Source organism: Euprymna scolopes, chromosome 44 (assembly GCF_053919585.1).
Source record: "Euprymna scolopes isolate OS-2025 chromosome 44, ASM5391958v1, whole genome shotgun sequence".
In the NCBI taxonomy this organism is placed as follows: domain Eukaryota; kingdom Metazoa; phylum Mollusca; class Cephalopoda; order Sepiida; family Sepiolidae; genus Euprymna; species Euprymna scolopes.
This window is the reverse complement of record NC_136525.1, coordinates 31,843,639-31,856,687: the sequence shown is the minus strand read 5'-3', so window position 1 is coordinate 31,856,687 and position 13,049 is coordinate 31,843,639. Positions and strand designations below refer to the sequence as shown.

At 44.7% G+C, this 13,049-nt stretch overlaps 1 protein-coding gene and 1 pseudogene across 1 annotated transcript in view; one reads left to right on the top strand and one right to left on the bottom strand.

The window, feature by feature from the left end:
* LOC145268762 (differentially expressed in FDCP 8-like) overlaps nucleotides 1-13,049 on the top strand; it is a 163,024-nt gene that overhangs the window by 129,162 nt on the left and 20,813 nt on the right. The gene's annotated exons all lie outside the window — the stretch shown is intronic.
* Nucleotides 6,673-6,744, bottom strand: LOC145268958 (U2 spliceosomal RNA; annotated as a pseudogene).

Here is a 13,049-nt window from a genome sequence, read left to right as displayed (position 1 = left end):
GGTCTACGGCGACCTTCTACTGAGGGGTCGGGTTTGAGATTGGGAAACGAGTTCTTAACCGCAGGGACCGAAGGAGCGTTCTCCTCTAGCGAACGACCCAGAAAAGCCAATCTCTCTGCGTTTCTGTGACACAGGAGACTGGGCTGACCCAGGCCGTCCTGCTCGAACTCTGGACACAGACCTCTCTGCAGACATAGTGCTTACCTTCGTCCCACAGAAGTGAGTCGAGGCGCTTTTGTAAGCGGGTTGGGCGTTTTGCAGGGAGAGGAAGTACAGACAATCGGTAAAGGATGAGCGGAAAGACGTATGTAGCACACGCCTCCGCCCGACCCTTCAAGGACAATTTCCTTCTAATCCAAGTCTTAACCGGCGATTTGACCTTGATCTGTACTTCCGACCAATTTTTCTCCAGCTGAAGTCCCGGTCCAAACCAGACACCGAGAATACGGACCGGTCCATCTGTCCAGCTGAAGATACCTGGAAGCGAGTTTACCCCGGTCAAGGCCCCCAACTGCAGGCTGAGAGACTTGCTGCGGTTGAAGACTGCCCCTGTGACTTTTTCGTATCGAGCGAGCGCCTCTACCACCGCTTGAACGTCCGTGGGGCAAGACATGAACACGGTGACGTCATCGGCGAACGCGGAAACCCTGGCTCGTGTGCCTCCAGGTAAAGCAATTCCGCGCAGGACTGGTGTAGCCGCCTCGTTCCTTAACTTGCGAAGGTGGGGTTCCAACGCCAGGACATACAAAAGAGGCGACAGCGGACAACCCTGACACACCGACCGGGAGACGGCGAATGACTCCGACAGCTTACCGTTGATCTACACCGCTACCGTCGGCCTATCATACAGGACAAAGATCCACTTGCAGAAGTCCGGATTAAGTCTGGCGGCCTCTAGTACAGATCCCAGGAACTGATGGTTGACCCTATCGAACGCCTTGGACTGATCTAAACTGATTAGCGCGGCTTCGGTGTCGTCTTCTATTCCCTCTATGATCGAGCGAATCAAATGAAGATTGTCCTGAATTGATCTCCCCTTCACAACATAGCTCTGGTCCGGTTCGATCAAGTCAGTGATGACAACCTGCAAGCGATTCGCTAGAATCTTTGCCAAAATCTTTAACTCTGTGTTTAGTAGAGTCAAGGGCCTAAAGTCGTCAAAAGTTTCCACCCCACCATGCCGTTGACCTTTCCTCAGCAATGTGATCACTCCCTTAGTCACCTGTCCAGGGATGGATCCCTGGGCAAACCAATGGTTGAACATATCCTTCAGAATAGGGACCAACATGGGCGACATCCTCAAGTAGAACTCATAGGGCAGACCATCAAGCCCCGGGGACTTGTTGTAGCCGACCTGCTTCAACGCAGTAATGACCTCATGTTCCGTAACAAGACCATCACTGCTAGCCGCTCGAGCCGGAGTGAGTCAGCCAAATAGCTGCCAAACTCATCGACCCTGAGTCCGGGTAGTTGGGTGAAGCGCTCCGATAGATGCTCCTGAAACCCCTCGCAAATCTCCCGAGTCGATAGTAGGGTGTGTCCTTCCAGGTTACGTACTTTTCGAATGTACCCGTCCGAACCGCGCTAAGGCGCTAAGCCTTCTGCTCAACAGCGTCAACATTCACAGCCTTGTTAGAAACTTTCATTAACCTGGCCCTAACTACTTGACCTTCATACCGCTCGCTAGCCAAGCGGCTGAGGTCCTGTTTAGCTAGTGCTATCTCTAGGGAGCCCCCCCCCTCTACCGCCCGGGTCAGCTTATCCTCTAAACGCTTCTTTGCCTTAGCCTTATCTAATGCGAGGCGTTGGCTGTACTTGACAGAGAAGCGTCTAATTTTGGCCTTAAGACTAACCCACCACTTACTCCCTGTAACCGCCCCCACTAAAGCCCGCTGAATTAATTCAGTAACCTTCAACTGGTAGTCTTCCAGCTCCAACAAGGTGCTGTTGAACTTCCAGTATCCGGCTAGTTTAGGCCTAGCACTTAAGTTCAAACGGGCCATAATGAGTTTATGGTCCGAGTGTCCTAACAAGTGGAACGTGGGGCACGATAGAAAGTCTACACCGCTTCTTCTAACTAACATCCGATCCAAGTAAGTACTCGGATGGGAAGGCACTACAGAATGCCACATCCACATCTCCCGCCTCGGATGATCCAGACGAAATCTCACGAGGCCATCAGGTCTAACAGACTGCTGTCACACCGCACCGACCCACTAGCCCCCCCCCCCCCCGACCTTATCTATATTGGGATCAAGGATTGCATTCCAATCACCCATTAAAACTAACCGTTCCGGATCAACTAAGAAGTCCTCCAACCGTCGAAAAAAGGATACCCTCTCTACAGCAGAATTGGGAACATAAACAGCGACAATCCGAAAAACACTACTATTAACAGCAACATCAACAACAACTAGCCGCCCGTCCTCGCCTGCGTGAACAACATTCACCGATGCTGACAGGGTGCGACTCACTAGCAAGGAGATTCCACGACTATAAGTATTGCCATATGCTGAGTAAACATCGTAATCGTTTACCAGCACCTGGCAATCCTCATCACAAACAAAGTGGGTCTTCTGGATAGCGGCGATATCTACCTTAAGGGACACCAGGTCTCTCACAATGAGCGCGGCCTTGCTTCGACACCTGATGCCCCTCACATTAAATGTAGCCAAGTTTAAAGACATGATCACTTACCTTAAACAGTGTCACAGACGGGTCTGAAATCCTCGGCAGTCAGGACGTGGCAGGCCTGGCCAAGGCTCCCGGTAAGTAGATCAGCTGAGGCTACTCCATCCTTGGCCACGCTCCCACGTCCAGGGGGAATGTTAGCTTTAGTGCCCTGTAGAGGGAGGGGTGGGTGTACACAGGGACTCTGCCCTCACATCTGAATAAGTTCCTTAGCGAAGGATGCTCCTCATCCACCAGCTGCTTGCCCGGGATAACATCCTTCGCTGCATTGATCATCGCCTAGAGGGCTTCAGTTCTGGCATCCTTGTTGACCCTAATAAACGTGGTCAACAAGGGAGCGTCTTTAAACTTGGTCGGGTCGGCTGTGCTATCGCCGCCGACGTGGGCCAAGCTCCTCAGTTTGTTGTACCGGACCTTTTGTTGTCCTTTAAGGTCCGGTATTGGTAAATGCGAATCCACTTCGCAAATCCTGTCCCCCGGCAGAAAAGGGAGTTTCTTCGTCCTCTCTGTTCTGACGGGCTGAGGCTTGATTGGTGCTGGTGGAGTGTTGTTGAGACTTGAGGAGGGAGGGGAGTTTGGCATGTTGTTGTTGTCATTAGGGGAGGGGCTTGACTTGGGCGTCTCCTGAGGAGCCGATTGAACGGTGGTAACCTTCTCTGCCAGTGCCGCTTCCCTCTTCCTTTTGCTGCTTTTCCTCCTCCTCCTCATCTGATTTTCCAAAGTGTTGTCCCCCTCCTCTAGTTCTGACAACACTGTTTCCTACTCCGACTCAGTTGGAGACGATGGGAGCTTCCTCTTGGCAGAGGAGGTTTGTACCTCCATCTCCTCTACCTTAGAAGCCTTTTCGCGGTGGTCCGCGTTTTTGCCGGTGGTGTCCTTGTTTTTGTTTGCTGTGTGTTTACTGTTTGTGACTGTTGTTTTGTTGTCTATGCTTGCAATGTTGGTGTCGGTGCTGGAGGTGTTTTTGTTTTCTTGGGTGTTGGTGTCTGTAATCTTTTTGTTTGTGTTGTTTGTGCCAGAGGTGTTTTTCCTTGTGGTGCCTGTGTCTGTGTTGTGTTTGTTGATGTTGCTAGTAGATGTGGTGGGTTTGTTAATGTAATCTTTTTGGTTCTGTTTTGTGCTGTTGTTGTTGTTTACCGGCTTGGCTGGTCTGTTCTTCCGGACCACTTTGCTCCAACCGGGCTCTTCCTCCTGGCTCGCCGGCACGGCTGCTGTTGCTGGTTGTTGGGATGGCTGTTGCATTGGTGGTCCTGCTGCTGGTCTCTTTGGGCAATCCTTCGCCATGTGGCCTTGCTTTAGGCAGTGCCAGCAGTGCGGTCGCCTTCCTTCCACAATGACGGAAAGCGTCCATTCTCCGTACTTAAGAACAGCGGGGATTTTGTCGAAGCTAGCAAGGTCCACACTCATAGACAGTTTGTAGTTGCCTGTCATGAGGTTGCGTGGACCTTTCACTGGCCATATAGCCTCGACATCCCCGTATTGGCTCAGCACAGCGCCCAGCTGCTTTGATCCAAGGTAGCAGGGAACTCCCAACACCGACACCGTCGTCCGTCTTTTTCCTTGGTACTCCGGCTTGAGTGCCAAGTGCTTCCAGGTGACGTTGGCTCTGGACAACCTGACTGCCTCTTCCTTGTCTGGCAGGAGCAGCTCCCATTTTGCATAGCTCCTACGGACTATGTAACTTGCAGGGACCTTCAAATCCTGGAAGAGCTGCATCATTGTCTCCTGGCCGACCCCGGTGAGGCTTTTACTTCTGGTGTCCGCCGTGATGGAGATGCCGCGATGTTGAAGCTCCTCCACTGCTCCCGGAAGGGGTTTGATTATGTTCCCTTCCATGTAATTCTTAAAAGTGGATTCAAAAAGGTCCCTGTAGTCCTGCGGAGTAAGTTGCTTCTGCTGTAGGCCCCATGCCTTCTTCTCTTCGCCTTGGGGACAGCTCTTCGCCTCGTCCGCTAGTATAGTTCTTCCCTCCTCCCCGGGCATGGAACTTTCGCCCGTGTGGGGGTTCTTGGCTGAGTTTAGGGCTGGCCACTCCTCCGTCGATTTGTTGCCGGGGCACAGTGCTGGCCAGTCCGCCGTCTCCTTCGTGGATTGGTTTGATCCAGCCTGAGCTTTTGCCCTCTTCTTCTTGGGAGGCTGCTGATTGGGGTTTTCCCCTGGACTTGGTGGTGCCTCCCTTCCTGGGGATGTGCCTCCGCTGGAAGCTGGTGAAGGTGTAGCTGGGGGTGATGTTCTCCCTTTTTGGTCTCCGGGTGCCTTGCAGCTCCCCTCTTGAAAAGTGAGCTTGGATGGAAGCGATTGCCTCCTCAAATTGTTCCTCGGTGTTGCTGGAACTTTCGAGGAGCGGGGAAGACTTGTCCCGGTGTTCCTTGGCTGGATTCCGAGTCTCTAGGAGTACCTGGCCCAGAATCCGTAGCCTTAACTCCCTCCAAAACATTGGCCGCGCCTTGTTCAGTGGCGTTGCCCTCGTGGGGAGTCGTTATCGGAGCTTCTGCCGTGTTGACTGGGGTCGCTGATGGCTACGGCCCTACCATGTCGGCCTCGCACAAGGTCGCCGCGGGCTACGGCCCTACCTTGTCTTCCACCTTCTTCTGGGATGAAATCTTGCATCCCTTCTTGGGGGAGTCCTCAAGGGGCGCGATGTTGCGCATTTGGGCCGGTACGGACCTCCTGCCTGGCATCGTGGTGGTGTTACTAATGGCCGCTGGCGCGGACCAAAGCGTAGTGGGGAGAAAAGAAAACCCAGGGGAACGGGGGGTGGAGGGGGAGGAGCAGGCTCAGAAGAAGTAAGAGTTTTTTGACCTCCCCTCACGGGGATGCCGGGTTAGCAGCTCGAATCCCCCCATGAGCGGGGAGAGCAGAGAAGAAAGACGCAGTGGTTGCGAGAGAGAGGGGATAGACATCTCTGCCCACAGAGGGGAGCAGAAACGAAACACCTGCCCTACCCCCACGTCACCCTACCCGCTATCTACCCAATGGAAGCGAGAAAGAAAACCCTGTCTGCTCGATCCAACGGGAGAGCAGCGAAGATAAACAAAGTTTTGGCCTGACAGGTCAGAGTGCTGCTCAGGCAATTAAGTGTGGAGAGAGTAGACCATCCCAGTATCGAGAGGTGAGACCGAAACGAAGAAAAAACAAAAACAAACAAAAGCCAGTCACAACTACCAACTAGTGGTGCTGGTCCCGAAATTCCAAACTCCCAAGAAGGGATCGGTTTTCGGGTCCAAGCTCCCACAATGTGGAGTCGGTCCTCGAGGTCCTGACTCCCCAAAAGAGGGGGTCTGGTCCTTGCTAACGAAGGTTAGTATGTAAAAAACACCTTAAACCTAGTCCGAGAGCCCGGTGGTGGATCCCTTCCAAGAGCGGAAGTTTTGTAGCTGAAGAACAGATACTACACTTTGATCTTATTTATGTATTTTATTATTTTCAAAAGTTTGGACATACAATTTTGCAACTGCAACACACAAAAATTTTCAATAACAAAATTAGGCACAAGGCCCTATAAGAAATGGGGAGGGGGAGGGTACAGGGTCTTTGTGACTAAAGTGACAAAAAGTGAATAATGAAGACTTTGGAGTCTCACTCTTGACTGGCAACATTTACCACAATACCTCATTCACTCTGTGGATCCTAATCTAACTAATAAAACCCCAGCGTTTTGAATAACATTGACATATTTACAAAAAGAAAAAGAAAAAGGTGTCTGTTTGTTGTGTATGCATTTTTTTTTTTTTTTGATCTTAGCCAAAAGACCAATCATACAGCTTAATTTTCTACCAAGGATTATCTTCTATTATAAAAAGATGTATAATTTATCTTTATCGATTACTAAATTGAAACAAGATGTCATATTCCAAAAATCACATCTGAACTAAAAACATTATTTTGAAGGCCATCCTTATTTTCGAGTGACGTTTGTTTCTCTAAAGCTTGAGATGCAAAGCAGTACCTCTTCCTTATTTTCTTAGTGGGGGTGGGGGCGAAGGGTGAAACTGCTTGAATTCTAAGAACAGATACTACACGTTGATCTTAGCCAAAAGACTAAGAAAAGAAATATGCGTATTATATATTTATTCCAAACCTCACACATCGCTAAACTGCTGATTCCAAATTCTTAAACAAAAACATTATTCAGAAAGCCATTCTTAGTATTGGGAGGTTATGTTTTTTTATATAATCTTCAGTTAAGGAGAAAGGGTTTTAAGGAATTCATATAAAAGTATTATGTACTAGCAGATTACCCGACGTAGGTGGAAATACATTTAATGTTTCCTAGCAGAATACCCAGCGTTGCCTGGGATCGGATAAGATTGGTTGATATATGTACTAGCCTAGTACCTGGCGTCGCCTGGGATTGTATTACATAGCTGTACTAGCAGAATACCCAACATAGCCCAGGATTGGATAAAATTGGTGTATATGTACAAGCAGAATACCCAGCATCGCCCGGGATTGTATGAAATAGCACTAGCATGATATATGTACTAGCAGATTACTCGGCATGGCCTGGGATTGGATAAAATTCATGACATTTTTCCTAACAGAACACTTGGCGTCATCTGGGATTGAAAAAAATTGGTTGATATATGTACTAGCCAAATACCCAGCGTCGCCCGGGATTGGATTACATAGGTGGATATATGTACTAGCAAAATACCTGGCATAGCCCAGGATTGGAAGAAGTAGGTGTATATGTACAAGCAGAACAGCCGGCGTCACCCGGGATTGTATGACATAGGTGGATATGTACTAGTAGAATACCATGCATCGCCCGGGATTGTATGACATAGGTGAAGTATAGGTTCGCTTTGACAATTTTGAAAGTTCTTGTGCAGTATAGGTCCGATTTGAAAAATCTTGAAGGTGATTGTACATTATAAGTCTGATTTGACAATTGTGAAGGTGCTTGTGGAGTATAGGTCCGATTTGAAAAATTTTAAGGTGCTTGTGTAGTATATCTTCAATTTGAAAAAATTTAAGGTGCTTGTGCAGTATAGGTCCGATTTGACAATTTTGAAGGTGCTTGTGCAGTATAGGTCCGATTTGAAAAATCTTGAAGGTGCTTGCGCAGTATAGGTCCTATTTGGCAATTTTGAAGGTCCTTGTGCAGTATAGGTCCGATTTGATGATTTTGAAGGTGCTTGTGCAGTATAGGTTCGATTTGACAATTTTATGCAGTATAGGTTCGATTTGAAAAATTGTGAAGGTGCTTGTGCAGTATGGGTCTGATTTGACAATTTTGAAAGTGCTTGTGCAGTATAGGTCCGATTTGACAATTTTGAAAGTGCTTGCGCAGTATAGGGCCAATTTGACAATTTTGAAGGTGCTTGTGCCATATAGTTAGGACTTGACAATTATGAAGGTGCTTGTGCGCTACAGGTCTGATTTGACAATTATGAAGGTGCTTGTGCACTGCAGTCTAAATCCCAATAAATAATTTTGAAGATGCTTTTACAGTATACGTATGCATATATTTTTTGTTAGACACTGTGAGTGTTTTACAGCTAGACATGCCAGGCATGACCTCCTTATTTTCGAGTGACGTTTGTTTCTCTATAGCTTGACATTCTAGGCATGATCGCCTCCTTATTTTCGAGTGATGTTTGTTTCTCTAAAGCTAGACATGCCAGGCATTACTTCCTCCATATTTTTTAGTGACGTTTGTTTCTCTAAAGCTAGACATGACCTCCTCCTTATACAATCATTGTTATAATATGCGAGTGCCCTCCCTTGGATGTATCTTCGTTGTCGAATACCATTAGAATAATATACACTCATTGTTATAATATGAGAGTGACCTCTCTTGGATGTAGCTCCATTGTCGAATACCATTAGAATAATATACAATCATTGTTATAATATGGGAGTGACCTCTCTTGGATGTAGCTTGCTATATAATTAGATGGGTGACTACATGGGAATCCAAAAAATTAAGCAGCAATGAGCTTGGTCATTATTAGATGGGTAACTACTTGAGAACACCAAATGCTTTATGTAGATCACCAAAGTTAAGCAACATGGAGCCCGGTCATTATTAGATGGGTAATTACTTGGGAACATTAAATGCTTCATGTAGATCACCAAAGTTAAGCCACATTGTCTCGGACATTCTCAGATGGGTGACTACTTCGGAAAACAAAGTGCTTTATATAGATCACTAAAGTTAAACAACATTGTCTCGGTCGTAATTGTCTGGTTTTTTTTTTTTTTTTTTCTTTTGAGATGAGGTGTTTTCATTTATTGAAATTGTCGAACTGACTTCCTCATCTTGGTTGTTATAGTCGCAACGTTTCGGCCGTTTTCCCTCCGGCCTTCATTAGGTGTTTTGTATCGAACTGGGGAACCGTTTGTTAGGAGTCTCAAACCCAACCCTTTATTATTACGGGGGTACCGTGTTCGGACTCCAGCTAGGCTCTGGGACATAGTTGCTGATTCTCTGTTTTGAATGTTACTTTTCACTGCCTTGAACTCTGCACCTTTAGGTAACTGTAAACTTTGATACAACGTCTAGGACCACTCGGCCATATGTCACTAGGACAATTCTTAGTTGTTTTTTGTTAATGTTAAACCTATGTTGTTATTCAAGGTTTTCTCTCTTTATTAGAGGTGTCCAAATTGCATTCAACTCTATGCTTGGTTTGCTCAGTAGGTTGTTATGTCCGAGCATGTGAGCTGTTTCTTTAAGTTTTCTCACTTTCCAGTGGGTCTCCCTGTTTATTATTTTTACTTCATCCGAGATGAATATGCCCCAGAGCTTCATCCCAGATGGATATGTCCCAGAGCCTAGCTGGAGTCCGAACACGGTGCCCCCGTAATAATAATAAAGGGTTGGGTTCGAGACTCCTAACAAATGGTTCCCCAGTTCGATACAAAACACCTGATGAAGGCCGGAGGGCAAAACGGCCGAAACGTTGTGACTATAACAACCAAGATGAGGAAGTCAGTCCGACAATCTCAATAAATTGTCTCGGTCATTCTCAGATGAGTGACTACTTGGGAACACCAAATGCTTTATGTAGATCACCAAAGTTAAGCTACATTAAGCCTGTTGTTAATGTAAAAATGATGATAAAATGCGATCTATTTGATTAATGTGTTTGAAATAAAATAAACAGCCCAAACAATGTGTCAAAAGTATTATTTTAGTAAGAGGGGGGCAATAATGTGGGTTAAATCATGAGAAATGATTGTTGAAATTAGTAACATATTCAAGAATTTTGAAAAATCATGAAATGTAAGTTATATGATTGGTGTGTGTTTTTAATGAAATAAACAGCCCAGTCTCAAAGTTATTATTTTAGTAAAAGTCAAGCAATATTGTCTTGGTCATTCTCAATTAGGTGACTACTTGGGAATACAAAATGCTTTATGTAGAAAATCAAACTTAAGCCACAATGAGTTTGGTGATTATCAGATAGGTAATTAGTTTGGAATACAAAATACTTTTTGTAGATAACCAAAGGTAAGCAACAATGAACTGGGTCATTTTCAGATGGGTGACTAAGTAGGAATACATGATTCTTTTTTGTAGATAAGAAAAGTTATGGGCTTGGTGATTGTTAGACTGGTAACTACTTGGGATTACCAAATGCTGATTTAGATCACCAAAGTTAAACAACAATTAGCTTGGTTATTATAGGATGGGTAACTATTTGGGAATACAAAATGCTTTATATCGATCACCAAAGTTAAGCAATTTTGTTGTGGTCATTCTAAAATGGGTGACTACTTGGGAATACAAATTTCTGTATGTAGCTTACCAAAGTTAAGCAACAATGAACCTGGCCATTATCAGATGGGTGACTACTTTGGAATACAAAATGCTTTATGTAGATCACTAAAGTTAAGCTACAATGAGCTGGGTCATTTAAGATGGGTGACTACTAGGGAATACAAAATTCTTTAGTAGATAACAAAAGTTCAGCAACAATTATCTTGGTCAATATTTGATGGGTGATAATTGGTATACAAAATTCTTTATGTAGATCATTGTCTTGGTCATTCTCAAATGAGTGACGACTTGGGAATACAAAATGCTTTATGTAGCTTAGAAACGTTAAGCAACAATAAGCTTGGCCAGATCACTAAAGTTAAGCAACAGTGTGTTAGGTCATTATTAGATGTGTGACTACTTGGGAATACAAAATGCTTTATGTAGATCACCAAAGTTAAGCAACAATGAACTTGGTCATTATCAGATAGGTAACTACTTAGGAATATTTCATGTATATTTTTAACAGTACGGTGAGGGATATGAAGACAGTCCTGGAAATCGCAGAAACCGTTTACGAGTAAACATGACTATTGATTGGTGTGTTTGCAATGTCCAATATCCAAGAATTATGCAAAATAATGAAATGTGAGTTACTTTATTCGTAAGTGTGTAATGAAATAAACAGGCCAGACAATGTATGAAAGTTTTTATTTTAGTAAGATCAGGTGATAATGTGGGTTAAATCATGAAAAATTCAACGAGATAGACACAAATATGTACTAGCAGAATACCTGGAGTAACCCAGGATTGAATGAGATACATGCAAATGAATGCTAGCAGAATATACGGGCGCCTAGGATTGAATGAGATAGATGCAAATATATACTAGCAGAATACCTGGCGTTGTCTGAGATTGAATGAAATATATACAAGCAGAATTTCTTGCGTTGCCCAGGATTTAAGGAGATTGATGGAGATATATACTAGGAGAATCCCTGGCGTTGCCCTGGATTGAATAATGTAGGTTAGAATATATACTAGCAAAATATCTGGCATCACTTGGGATTGAATGAGATACGTGGAAATATATATTAGCAGAATACCTTGCATCGCTCTAGATTGAATGAGATAGGCGGAAATATATAGAAGCAGATTACCAGGCATTGTCCTAAATTTTATGAGGCAGGTTCAAATAAATACTAACAGAATACCTGGCATCGCCTGGGATTGAATAAGATAGGTACAAATACAGAATACACAAATACTTGGCGTCACTCGGGATTATATAAGATGGCTGAGGCTGCACATATACACTAGCAGAATACCCGATATTGCTCAAGATTGAATGAGATAGGTGAGAAGATATACTAGCAATATCCCTGGCGTCGCTCGGGATTGAAGGATATTGATGAAAATATTTATTAGCAGAATTCCTGGCATTGCCCTGTATTGAATGAGAATAATCACTGTCACTCTGGATTAAATGAGGGTGGTAAAAGATAAAGTTTGTACCAGAAATAGTTTAAACAATTTTCTATCTCAAAATTACTTTATTTGTGAAGTCGATTCCGGATATGGCTAAAACAGTTTCCAATCTCAAAATTAGATTAATGCATATGTATTGTTGGTTTTCTATGAAAGTTTACTTGGCCAATTTCTATAGCGAGGAGGGGAGGGCGATCTCTATTTATTTGAATTTTTTATGTTATCATCCGGGCATGATGTGAGGGTTGGAGAGGTGGGTAGAAAGAAGCATGATTATGTTAATTTTAAGTTCTATTTTGGGGGTTGGGTTTGAGAGAGTAATGTCCATTTTGGGGTCCAAAATTATGTGAAATTGGTTCATATATGTATTTAAAAAAATTTTTTTTATTACATTTTCACCCCAAACAAGGTAAATTGCCACTTTGGTGTAGGGGGCTACTATCAGGGGCAGCAACTACTGGGGCACTATGTTGGGATTTGGGCAGCAAGATGTCGGTTCACGTTACACTTGAACTTCTGCATATCAGTACAGTTAGGGAAGCAGGGATCTGGAATGGAATTCCAGAGTCTAGCGGTTCTGGGAAAGAAACTACTAGAGTAGAAAGATCTTTTACATCTAGGGATCTCTACTGTGTGGGGGTGGGATTTAGCTGCCTGTTGGGTTTGTCGAGGGTGTCTACGTCGTGGGGGCACAAGTGTCTGCAGTTCATCAGAGCATTCACCATTAAAATACTTGTAGAACAGGCAGAGGGATGCAACGTTTCGTCGATGGGACAGAGGCTGAAGCTTAGATGCCAGTTCTGGGCCTATCAGATTGGCGACTCTCTTTTGAACCTTGTCTAGGAGCGAGAGACTAGCAGCAGATGCACCAGCCCAAATGTGACAACAATACTCCATACATGGGCGAATGGTGGCCTTATAGAGGTACAGGATACTTTCAGGTGTCAGTAGTTTTCTAGCACGGTAGAGAGAGCCTACCTTTTTCGCAGCGGCCCTGGCAATGTTTTCAATATAATTGTTCCAAATCTGTTTCCTGTGAACGTTAGGCCAAGCAGTTTGAAAGATGTACTCTCAGACAGGTAGTCACTGGCCATTGCTATTGGTGGTAGAGAAGGTTTCTTGTAATTATTGAAGGAAACCAATTTAGTCTTGGCAGTAT